The sequence below is a fragment of the Arachis ipaensis genome, chromosome B7 (assembly GCF_059453495.1).
Source record: "Arachis ipaensis isolate K30076 ecotype BB chromosome B7, ASM5945349v1, whole genome shotgun sequence".
NCBI classification, from domain to species: domain Eukaryota; kingdom Viridiplantae; phylum Streptophyta; class Magnoliopsida; order Fabales; family Fabaceae; genus Arachis; species Arachis ipaensis.
This window is the reverse complement of record NC_142442.1, coordinates 100,659,428-100,669,041: the sequence shown is the minus strand read 5'-3', so window position 1 is coordinate 100,669,041 and position 9,614 is coordinate 100,659,428. Positions and strand designations below refer to the sequence as shown.

Here is a 9,614-nt window from a genome sequence, read left to right as displayed (position 1 = left end):
TACAACAGAGATATTTTAATATTATTTTAATCCACCTCCAAGCCAACCAATCAAAACTCACCTTACACCCCCAAGACCTCCAAGGCTGTCTCATTTCATCATTTTGGCCGAAATTGAAAGGAGAGAAAAGAGAGAAAACTTCATGAACACTTAATCTTCAAATCTTGATTTCTTCTGAACCAAAACTCAAATCAAAACTCCGATTTCACCAAAATGATCCTCTCTTCTTCCTCTACATAACCATGTGACTTATCAAGGCTGGAAATAAGGTGAGATGGCTGTCTCCCTCCCTCTTCAATTCGGTTTTCAAGGAAAACCATGCAAAACATGTGTTTTCTTGATGTTCTTCCTTAGGAATCATGCTTAACTTGACTTGAGGGCCAAGAAACATTAATTTTCAGCAAGTCTAAGGTGAGATATCTCTTCCTAACATGCTGAGGGAGATTTGGTCAGTTGAGAGTTTGTGGATTTAAAGTTGTTCTTGATGTGTTTTAGGAGGAAAAAGTGCTTAAGGACCACCTGAAAGTCTAACCGAATTTGGAGCAGCAAATCAAGGTAGGGATTGACGAATTTAATCTTGATTTATTGTGTTTGAGTTGTGAGATTATGATATGGTTTGGTTATGCTTGAAATTGATTGTTTATATGAGTAATTCTTGTTGAAATTTTGGTGAAAATTTGATGAAATTTGATGATATTCAACTTTGAATTTGTGTTCTTCATGGCTGCTGGAAAAACGAACCCTAGACCTTAAATTGGGGTTCAATTTGTGTTAAAATCATGTAGAAAAGATGAGGTTTCAGTGGCTGCAATTTTATTTTGAATTATGGTAAAAACCGGTTGCTTAAAAGACTGAAAAACGGGTAAAAACAGAGAAAGAATCTAAAGAATTTATGAAGAACATGAAGAACACTTTGAGTGTGGTGAAGAACAATGAAGAACACCTTTTTGATTCATAAAAGGGCAAGGAAGTAATTAATTTGGTGTTTGGGGGGTTATTTTGTAATTTCTGAAAGTTAGGGTGGTTAAAGTAGAAATATTAAAAGTTACGGGTGGTAAAAAGTGAATTTTTAAAGGTTAAAAGTTAAAAAGGGGTAATTTTCAAAAATTTAATGATAAAATAATAAATAATAATAAAATATTAAATAATAATATTTAATTAAAAATAATATTTTAATAAAAATAATAAAATAATACGAAAAAGGCAGTTTTCTGTAAAAGCTTTAGAAAGACAACTTTAAGCACAGAATCTCATAATTACCTTTATAAAACACTTAGGGAGTGGTAAAAACATATTAGTGAGGCAAAGATAAATAAAAGATAAAAAGTTGAAGGAAAGATAAAAAAACGAAGAAAAAGTCTGTAAAGTTTTAATGACAGAAAAACAGACAGAGACTAGTGAACAAACTAGGGCAACATAGTTAGTCCTTGAGTTACGACTAGGGTTTGGTATTATATGAAAAGTTAAACTGTTTCAGTATAGACTTAATGAACCTATACTTGGGACAGGCTAACTATTCATACCAAAATTTACATAAGCTTTAAATACATACGTTAAACGGAGAAATCAGAGCAGAGTAGAGAAACATAGAGAACAGAGTAACCAGAGAAAAATAAAGAGATATAGAGAAAAGATTAATCAAAGCAGAGTAAAAAGATAAAGTGAAAAGAGTAATATGATAAAGAGAAATGGTTTGAGCCAAGATATTGTGAAAGTGAAAGATGTAAAGTTTGTATAGTATGATTGAATAGAGAAAGAAAGAAGTACTGCATAAGAATGTGAAAGTGATGATGAATAACGAGAATGATAATGACTGATGATAATGGGAAAAGAGTAATATAACAAAAAGAATAGAGGAGAAGAGTATAAGAATAAAGAGTTAAGTCTTGTGGCATGATGTTCTGTTGTATGTTCATCTGCTACTTTTCCATTGGCCCTAGAGGTCCTGTAGGCCCAAGTTCACCTACAGTGAGTTGTTATTCCTGTAGGCCGAAGTTCACCTGCAGTGAATATCAATTGTGTATCTCAGGGTATTGCTCCTGTAGGCCGAAGTTCACCTACAGAGAGTTGTCATTTCTGTAAGCCGAAGTTCACTTACAGAGGTGCCATTTCTATAGGCCGAAGTTCACCTATAGAAAGTTGTTGTGTTGTGTTTATCTTATTTCTGTAAGCCGAAGTTCACTTACAGAGGTGTTATTTCTGTAGGCCAAAGTTCACCTACAGAAAGTTAATATGTTGTGTTTAGACTATTCCTGTAAGCCGAAGTTCACTTACAGGAGTGCTATTTCTGTAGGCCGAAGTTCACCTACAGAAAATAAGCCATATCTAGGACTAGTTCCTAGGTAATGTCGGGATGCAGGGTGTAAATCGACACGTGAGCTCATGGCCTGCATAGGACAGACATGCATCATACTTGGTTGCGCATTTCCTCTGTTATGGTTGTTGTTTGAATGTATATTTTCTTTGTTTGTATTCTATTCACTGTGTTTGTGTTTTGTTTTCTTGTATTCTTTTGTTTGTGTTTTGCTTTCTGTTTTCTCTATTTTCTCTATTTATCTGTATCTTCTGTTCACTACTTCTCAGTATTCTGCTATATATCTGCTAAGCGACACAAATTAATGAACTTAACTAATAACCCTGGCCCTACTAAGAACTCCCCAGTTCTTACCCCTTCTCTCTCCCTTCCCCTTTCAGATGGAAGCATGAGCACCCTTCCGTAGTTTACTAATGACAGTTCTGCAAAGAGGATTCCACTCTAGGTAGTCTTCTGAGTCTAGAGTAAACTCCGTTACCTGTTTATATGTATATATATTGTGAGGCCAGCCAACGTCTGCACCCTGCTTATCTACAAACTTTAGCCTAAGTCCTCCGTACGATGTTGCCGTTATGTGGCCACTCGATGAAGTACCTGAGAGACGCTCTTTGATAACATATGATCGTGCAGAGGAGTAGTAGACGACCTTCCACCTTTTGATGACGTTCCACCTGACTTGAGTTTTGAAGACCTAGAACGTACTTTCCCTTGCTTTAGTAGTTTAGAGGGACTAGGTGAGTATAGAGTCTAGGCTAGCCTGGGTGCCAGCTTAGGGACTTCTTGAACAGGTCAGGACCTGGGATGTTGTATGTATATATATGTATATAGTTATTATCTAGTTATATCTAGGGGTGTCCTAACTAAAGATCTTTACTCTAATAAAGGCTGGATAACCGAATGATATCAACTGCTTGTGATATATTTATGTACGGTTGTTTATAACTATTTTATCTGTTATCAGTTGTGAATTGCTTATGAATGATTTCGTCTATTAATCCAAATGTTTTCAAAAAAAAAAAAGTACCTCGTAAAATAACTACGCTTTTAACAACGAATCTGTCTTATATAATAAATAATAGATAATAAATATGTAGACAAGTTGGTAGCGCTCAGTTTCTAGTATGATCATGACGTACCAGAAATTGGGTCGTTACACTTTGATTGAAAACATGCTTCTTTGGCCTTAAGTTCCCTATGTTTAATCCTCTCTTATTACCATTAGATGCCTTGATATGTGTGTTAAGTGATTTCAAAGATTACAGGGCAGGAATGGCTCAGTGGATAGAAAGGAAGCATGCAAAAGTGGAAGGAATACAAGAAGTTGGAGAAATTGCTAGGCTGTCCAGCCTGACCTCTTCACACTCAAACGGCTATAACTTTAGCTACAGAGGTCCAAACGATGCGGTTTCAGTTGCGTTGGAAAGCTAACGTCCGGGGCTTCGATTTGATAGATAATATGTCATAGTTTCCCTGATGCTATGCGACGCAAATGCGCACTCTACGCGGACGCATCGCAGTGACGAAAATCAGCGTGGCAGATTTCTTCTCCAGCGATTTCTGGGCTGTTTTCGACCCAGTTTTCGGCCCAGAAAACATAGATTAGAGGCTATAAAGTGGGATAATCCATTCATTTATAATAACAAGCTCATAATTCATAATTTTTAGTTTTAGATGTAGTTTTTAGAGAGAGAGGCTCTCTCCTCTCTCTTAGGATTTAGTTTTAGGATTTAGGATTATTTCTTCTTCATCACAGGTTCAATGTTCCTCTTATTTATTTTCTACTTTTATTATATACTTTTAATTATTATTTATCTTTTCAATTTGGCTTATGCTACATTGATGTTATGATTTTCTTAATTAATATTATTTGAGGTATTTCAGATTTAAGATTGCTTTGCTTTATTTATATTGATGCTTTTAATTTAATTTAGATATTTTCCCCCTTTTGGCTTGGGTTAAGTAATTGGTAACACTTGAGCTGTCAAATAAAGCAGTGGTTGAAATTAGGAGTTGCTCCAATAACTCTAGTCTTTCCATAGGAATTGACTAGGACTTGAGGATTAAGCTAATTAATCCACTTGATTTACCTTCATAGTTAGAGGTTAACAAAGTGGGATTAAAACCAAATTTTCATCACAATTGATAAGGATAATACTTCCAATTCTGATACCTTGCCAAGAGTTTATTTTATTATTACTATTTTATTTTTCTTATCATTTAACATACTGCTTCCTTACTTTCGAAACCCCCAATTTACAAGACTCATAACCAATAATAAGAACATACTTCCCTGCAATTCCTTGAGAAGACAACCCGAGGCTTAAATACTTCGGTTATCAATTTTAAAGGGGTTTGTTACTTTTGATAACCAAAACTTTTGTAAGAAAGGTTGATTGCTTGGTTTAGTAACTATATTTGCAACGAGAGTTTACTATAACTTCTAAACCATCAATCTTCTGTTCTTTAGTGCTTAGTAAAAATAAAAAGAAAATAGTTAATCTAGATTATCACCCTACTTAATCATTGTCAATCTAAATCAATCCTTGGCAACGGAGCCAAAAACTTGATGAGGGAAAAAACGATTCCACACAAACTCACCAGCAAGGGTACCGGTTCGCATCAAGTAGTAATAACTCACAAGAGTAAGGTCGATCCCACAGGGATTGATGGATTGAGTAATTTTAGTTAGGTGATGAATTTAGTTAAGCGAATGTTTGAAGATTTGAGTGAAACTTGGTTAATAGAAGCTAAATTGCAACTAAATAAAAGTGCAGAAGGTAAATTCACTGAATCTAAAGGTGCTGAAGAAGTAAGTTACAGAAAACTAAAGAGCAATAAAGTAAAAGAACTGAAACTTAAATTGCAAGAAAAGTAAATAACTAAAACTTAAAGTGCAAGAAACTTAAATTGCTGAATCTAAATTGCTGGAAAATGTAAATTGCATTAAGAGTAAAGGGATTTGGGTACTGGGATTCAGAATTGAACTAGAAAATGCAAGCTAAAGTAAATCAGAGAGCTATGAGATGAAGAGATTCAGCTCAGTAGCCAAACAGAAACAGAAAAGTGATGCCAGGGCATTTTGGCCAGTTTCACTGACCTTTTCTTTACAATTTTTAGGGTAGTTTCATGCATTTCCTTAGAAAATAAGCTGGTTTTGGGTAGATATTCACTTACATCTTGATTCAAGCATGAATTGTGCAATTTACATGATTTCATGAGGAATTTGCATGAATTTAAGGACAAATTGGATGTTGCATTTCTCATGACTTGGACTAGAACTTTAATGCACTTTATTGCTTGATTTCAGGACAAGGGAAGCAAAGAAGAACCACATTAGTGGCTACGTTAGTTACACTAACGTTAACACTAACGTGGAATAGGAGTAACTTGCAAAGTTAATGAGAAAAGTGATTGCCAATAACGCTCTCGAAGCCATCATTGTGCACGTTAAGAGTCACGTTAACTAAGTTAACGTGAACTCTAACGTGGAAGAAAAGAAATGGAGCCAACGTTAGTGACACTTAACATTATCACTAACGTTGGACCAAGCTCATAAGTGGCCACGTTAGTCACCACGTTAACTTAGTTAACGTGGCCTCTAACGTTAAGAAGAAAGGGGGGAAGCCAACGTTAGTGACATTCAACATTATCACTAACGTTGGCCATGTCACACTAGGCCATGTTAACTCCCACGTTAACCTAGTTAACGTGGAAGCTAACGTGAGGAAGGGAGGTGACGCCAACGTTAGTGACACCCAACATTGTCACTAACGTTGGAAGGAGCCCACACATGCCCCCATGAGCCACGTTAACTCTCACGTTAACTTAGTTAACATAGAAGCTAACGTGGATAAGGGAATGTTGAACCAACGTTAGTGACACTCAACTTTGTCACTATCGTTGGAGACGGCTAGCATAGGCCACGTTAGAAGCCACGTTAACCTAGTTAACGTGGACTCTAACGTGGGAGCTAAGGGGCACATTGGAACGTTAGTGACAATATTAAGTGTCACTAACGTTCTCGAAGGTTGGCAAGCCTACGTTAAAAGAGCCACGTTAACTAAGTTAACGTGGACTCTAACGTTGGGAAGGGGGAGGCTTCTCAACGTTATTGGGAAAGTTGAGTCCCAATATTGTGCGCGAAGGACAAAGAGGCAACATTAGTGGCAACGTTTGTGCCACTAACGTTGAGGTTAACGTGGCTCTTACTTGGGTAAGGAACGTTAGTGAAAAAGTTGAATGCCACTAACGTTCTCGAACCCATATTTTCACTGAACGTTAACACCACTAACGTCCTGAGCTAAAGTCTCTGCCCAGTTTACAATTTCTCTCTGCAAGTAAAGCCAAGCCCAATGAAGAAGATAACTGCTTCAAACTCAAGATCCAAAGGCCCAGACCCAAGACTTGAAGAACCAATTAGAAGAGTAGAAGAGTAGTATATATAGGAGTAACTTTGAATTATTTAGGGAGTCGAAAAATATAGGGAGCCTCTTGGCATAGAATTACTCTCTGTATTTACTTTCTCTGCACTTCTAGTATCATCATGTATTCTCCATCTTTGTTTTCATTTTCCAGAGCTATGAACAACTAAACCCCTTTCATTGGGTTAGGGAGCTCTGTTGTAATTTGATGGATCAATACTAGTTTTCATTATTCTTCTTCCATCTTTTCTCTTGATTTTACTTGAATGCTTTCGATCTTCATCCAATTGGGTAGTTATCTTGGAAAAGAAGCTATTCATACTTGGATCTCTCTGAACCTTGAAAGAGGAATGAAGAGATCAAGCTAGAAATGCTTTCTCATGCTGGACCAAATTGGGTTTGGATGGTTATGTGACTATAATCCTCTCAATACTTGATTTGGGAAATGCATGTGGTATAATCAGTGACCATACTTCATCTCTTCTCATGAGCAATTGAACAAGCAATTGGCTATTGATCAAGATTTGAGAGATTGAATTACAAGAAATTGTAATTCAATCACTTAAGATTGCCAAGGAGATCAATGAGGGCATTAATTGAGGAAGAGATGAAAATGAAATTGATTCAGAGAATGCAACATCTCCTAAGCCCAATGAACTCCCCATTTCTGATCTTACCCATTCTCTTTATTTTCTGTCATTTACTTTCATGAGCAATTCCCCCATTCCCATTTATAATTCTGCAATTTACTTCAGTCATTTACTTTCAGTTCTTTAATTCTAGCATTTACTTTTTCTGTCATTTACCTTCCTGCCGTTTTATTTTCTGCAATTCTAGACTCAATTCCTGGATTCGCTCAACTAGAACATTCCTCTAATTAAAGTTGCTTGATCAATCAATCCTTGTGGGATTCGATCTCACTCTATTGTGAGTTTTTGCTTGACGACAAATTCGGTACACTTGACGAAGGAAATTTGTTATGAGACAAGTTTTCCGTGCATCAAGTTTATGGCGCCGTTGCCGGAGATTGATTGTGCATTAACAATGATTAGATTGGAGGATAACTAGATTGAGCATTTTATTTTTGTTTGATTTAATTTTCTGTTTGAGTCATCTACTTCCTGTTTTAGTTAATTTCTTTTCTTCCCCTTACTTTTTCTTTGTTATTTACTATTCATCTCACTAACCCACTAACTGTTTGATATATTGCATCACTCATACTAACAATAATTCTGACAGATATACTTTCTGCACCTATTCTCTTTGCTTGTACTTGTTGGTTGTATGACAGGGAGAAGAAGCGGGGCTTCAACTTCCTTTGATTCTGAACCTGAGAGAACCTTCCTTAGACTAAGGAAGGAGGCAAGAGAAAAACGTGTAGTTGGTGCTGAAGAAGAGGAGGAACACTTTGAGGAATACTTTGAACCAAACATGGAAGAAAACATGGAAAACCATCGTGAGGAAGAGGCTCACAACCATGGCGGAAGAGGTCGAGCAAATCATGCTGGGGAGGATAGAAGAGTTTTAGGCTCCTACATCAATCCAAACCCAGGAAACTGTGGAAGTAGCATTCAAAAGCCAACCATCCATGCCAACAATTTTGAACTAAAACCACAGCTCATCACCCTTGTTCAGAACAACTGTTCGTTCAGAGGAAGTGTCCAAGAGGACCCCAATCAACATCTAACCACCTTCCTGAGAATATGTGACACAGTGAAGTCTAATGGTGTTCATCCTGACGCCTATAGACTACTCTTATTTCCATTCTCACTCAAGGATAAGGCAGCCAAGTGGCTGGAGTCTTTCCCAAGGGAGAGCTTGACAACTTGGGAAGATGTGGTGAACAAATTCTTAGCAAGATTTTACCCTCTTCAACGAATCAATAGACTAAGAGCTGAGGTCCAAACTTTCAGGCAACAAGATGGTGAGACTCTATATGAAGCATGGGAGAGGTTTAAAGACCTCACAAGGAGGTGCCCACCAGATATGTTCAATGAATGGGTGCAGCTGCACATTTTCTATGAAGGGCTCTCTTATGAGTCAAAGAAGGCCGTGGACCATTCATCCGGAGGATCTTTGAACAAGAAGAAGACCATTGAGGAGGCCATAGATGTCATTGAAACTGTAGCAGAGAATGACTACTTCTATGCTTCCGAAAGAGGGAACACAAGAGGAGTAATGGAGCTAAACAATGTAGATGCTCTGCTGGCCCAAAACAAGCTCATTACCCAGCAGCTGGCTGACCTCACCAAGAAGATGGAGAGGAACCAAGTAGCAGCAATCTCCACTTCATCAACAACCCAAGAAGGAGTGAATGAAGAAGCAGAGGGTAGTCAGGAGCAAGCCAACTACATTGGGAATTCACCTAGGCAAAACCATGATCCATACTCCAAGACCTACAACCCTGGATGGAGGAATCACCCAAACTTTGGGTGGGGAAATCAACAAGACTAAAGCCTTGATCAAAGACGCCCAAATCCAAACAATGCAGCCCACCAACACTTCACATCTAGACCATATCAACACCCCCATAACAACACCTCTCCACATTCATATCAAGGCCAGCATGACCCTCCTCAGCCTGACCTATCATCATTTGATGAAAGAATCTCAAGGATTGAGAATCTACTTGAAGGCATAAGCAAGGAGATTGAAGACAACAAGGTGTTCAAAGAGGAAGTGCGAGCAAGTTTCAAGAACCAGGGAGACACAACCAAGAGGTTGGAATCTCAAGTGGGGTATCTCTCTGAACAAATTCCCAAACCCACAGATGGATTCCCAAGTGACACGGAGAAGAATTCGAGAGGTGAAACAAAGAAAGTAAGATGGGAAGATTGCAAGATGGTCACTATAAGTGATAAGGAGACTGAGGACAAGCC

The 9,614-nt window shown here is 37.6% G+C and overlaps 1 non-coding gene across 1 annotated transcript; it reads right to left on the bottom strand.

Annotated features, from left to right (window-relative positions):
• Positions 1-8,619: 8,619 nt before the first annotated feature.
• Positions 8,620-8,727, bottom strand: LOC148553526 (small nucleolar RNA R71). The gene has a single exon (XR_015893028.1). It is a non-coding gene; the product is annotated as a small nucleolar RNA R71 (small nucleolar RNA).
• Between the last annotated feature and the right edge of the window lie 887 nt (positions 8,728-9,614).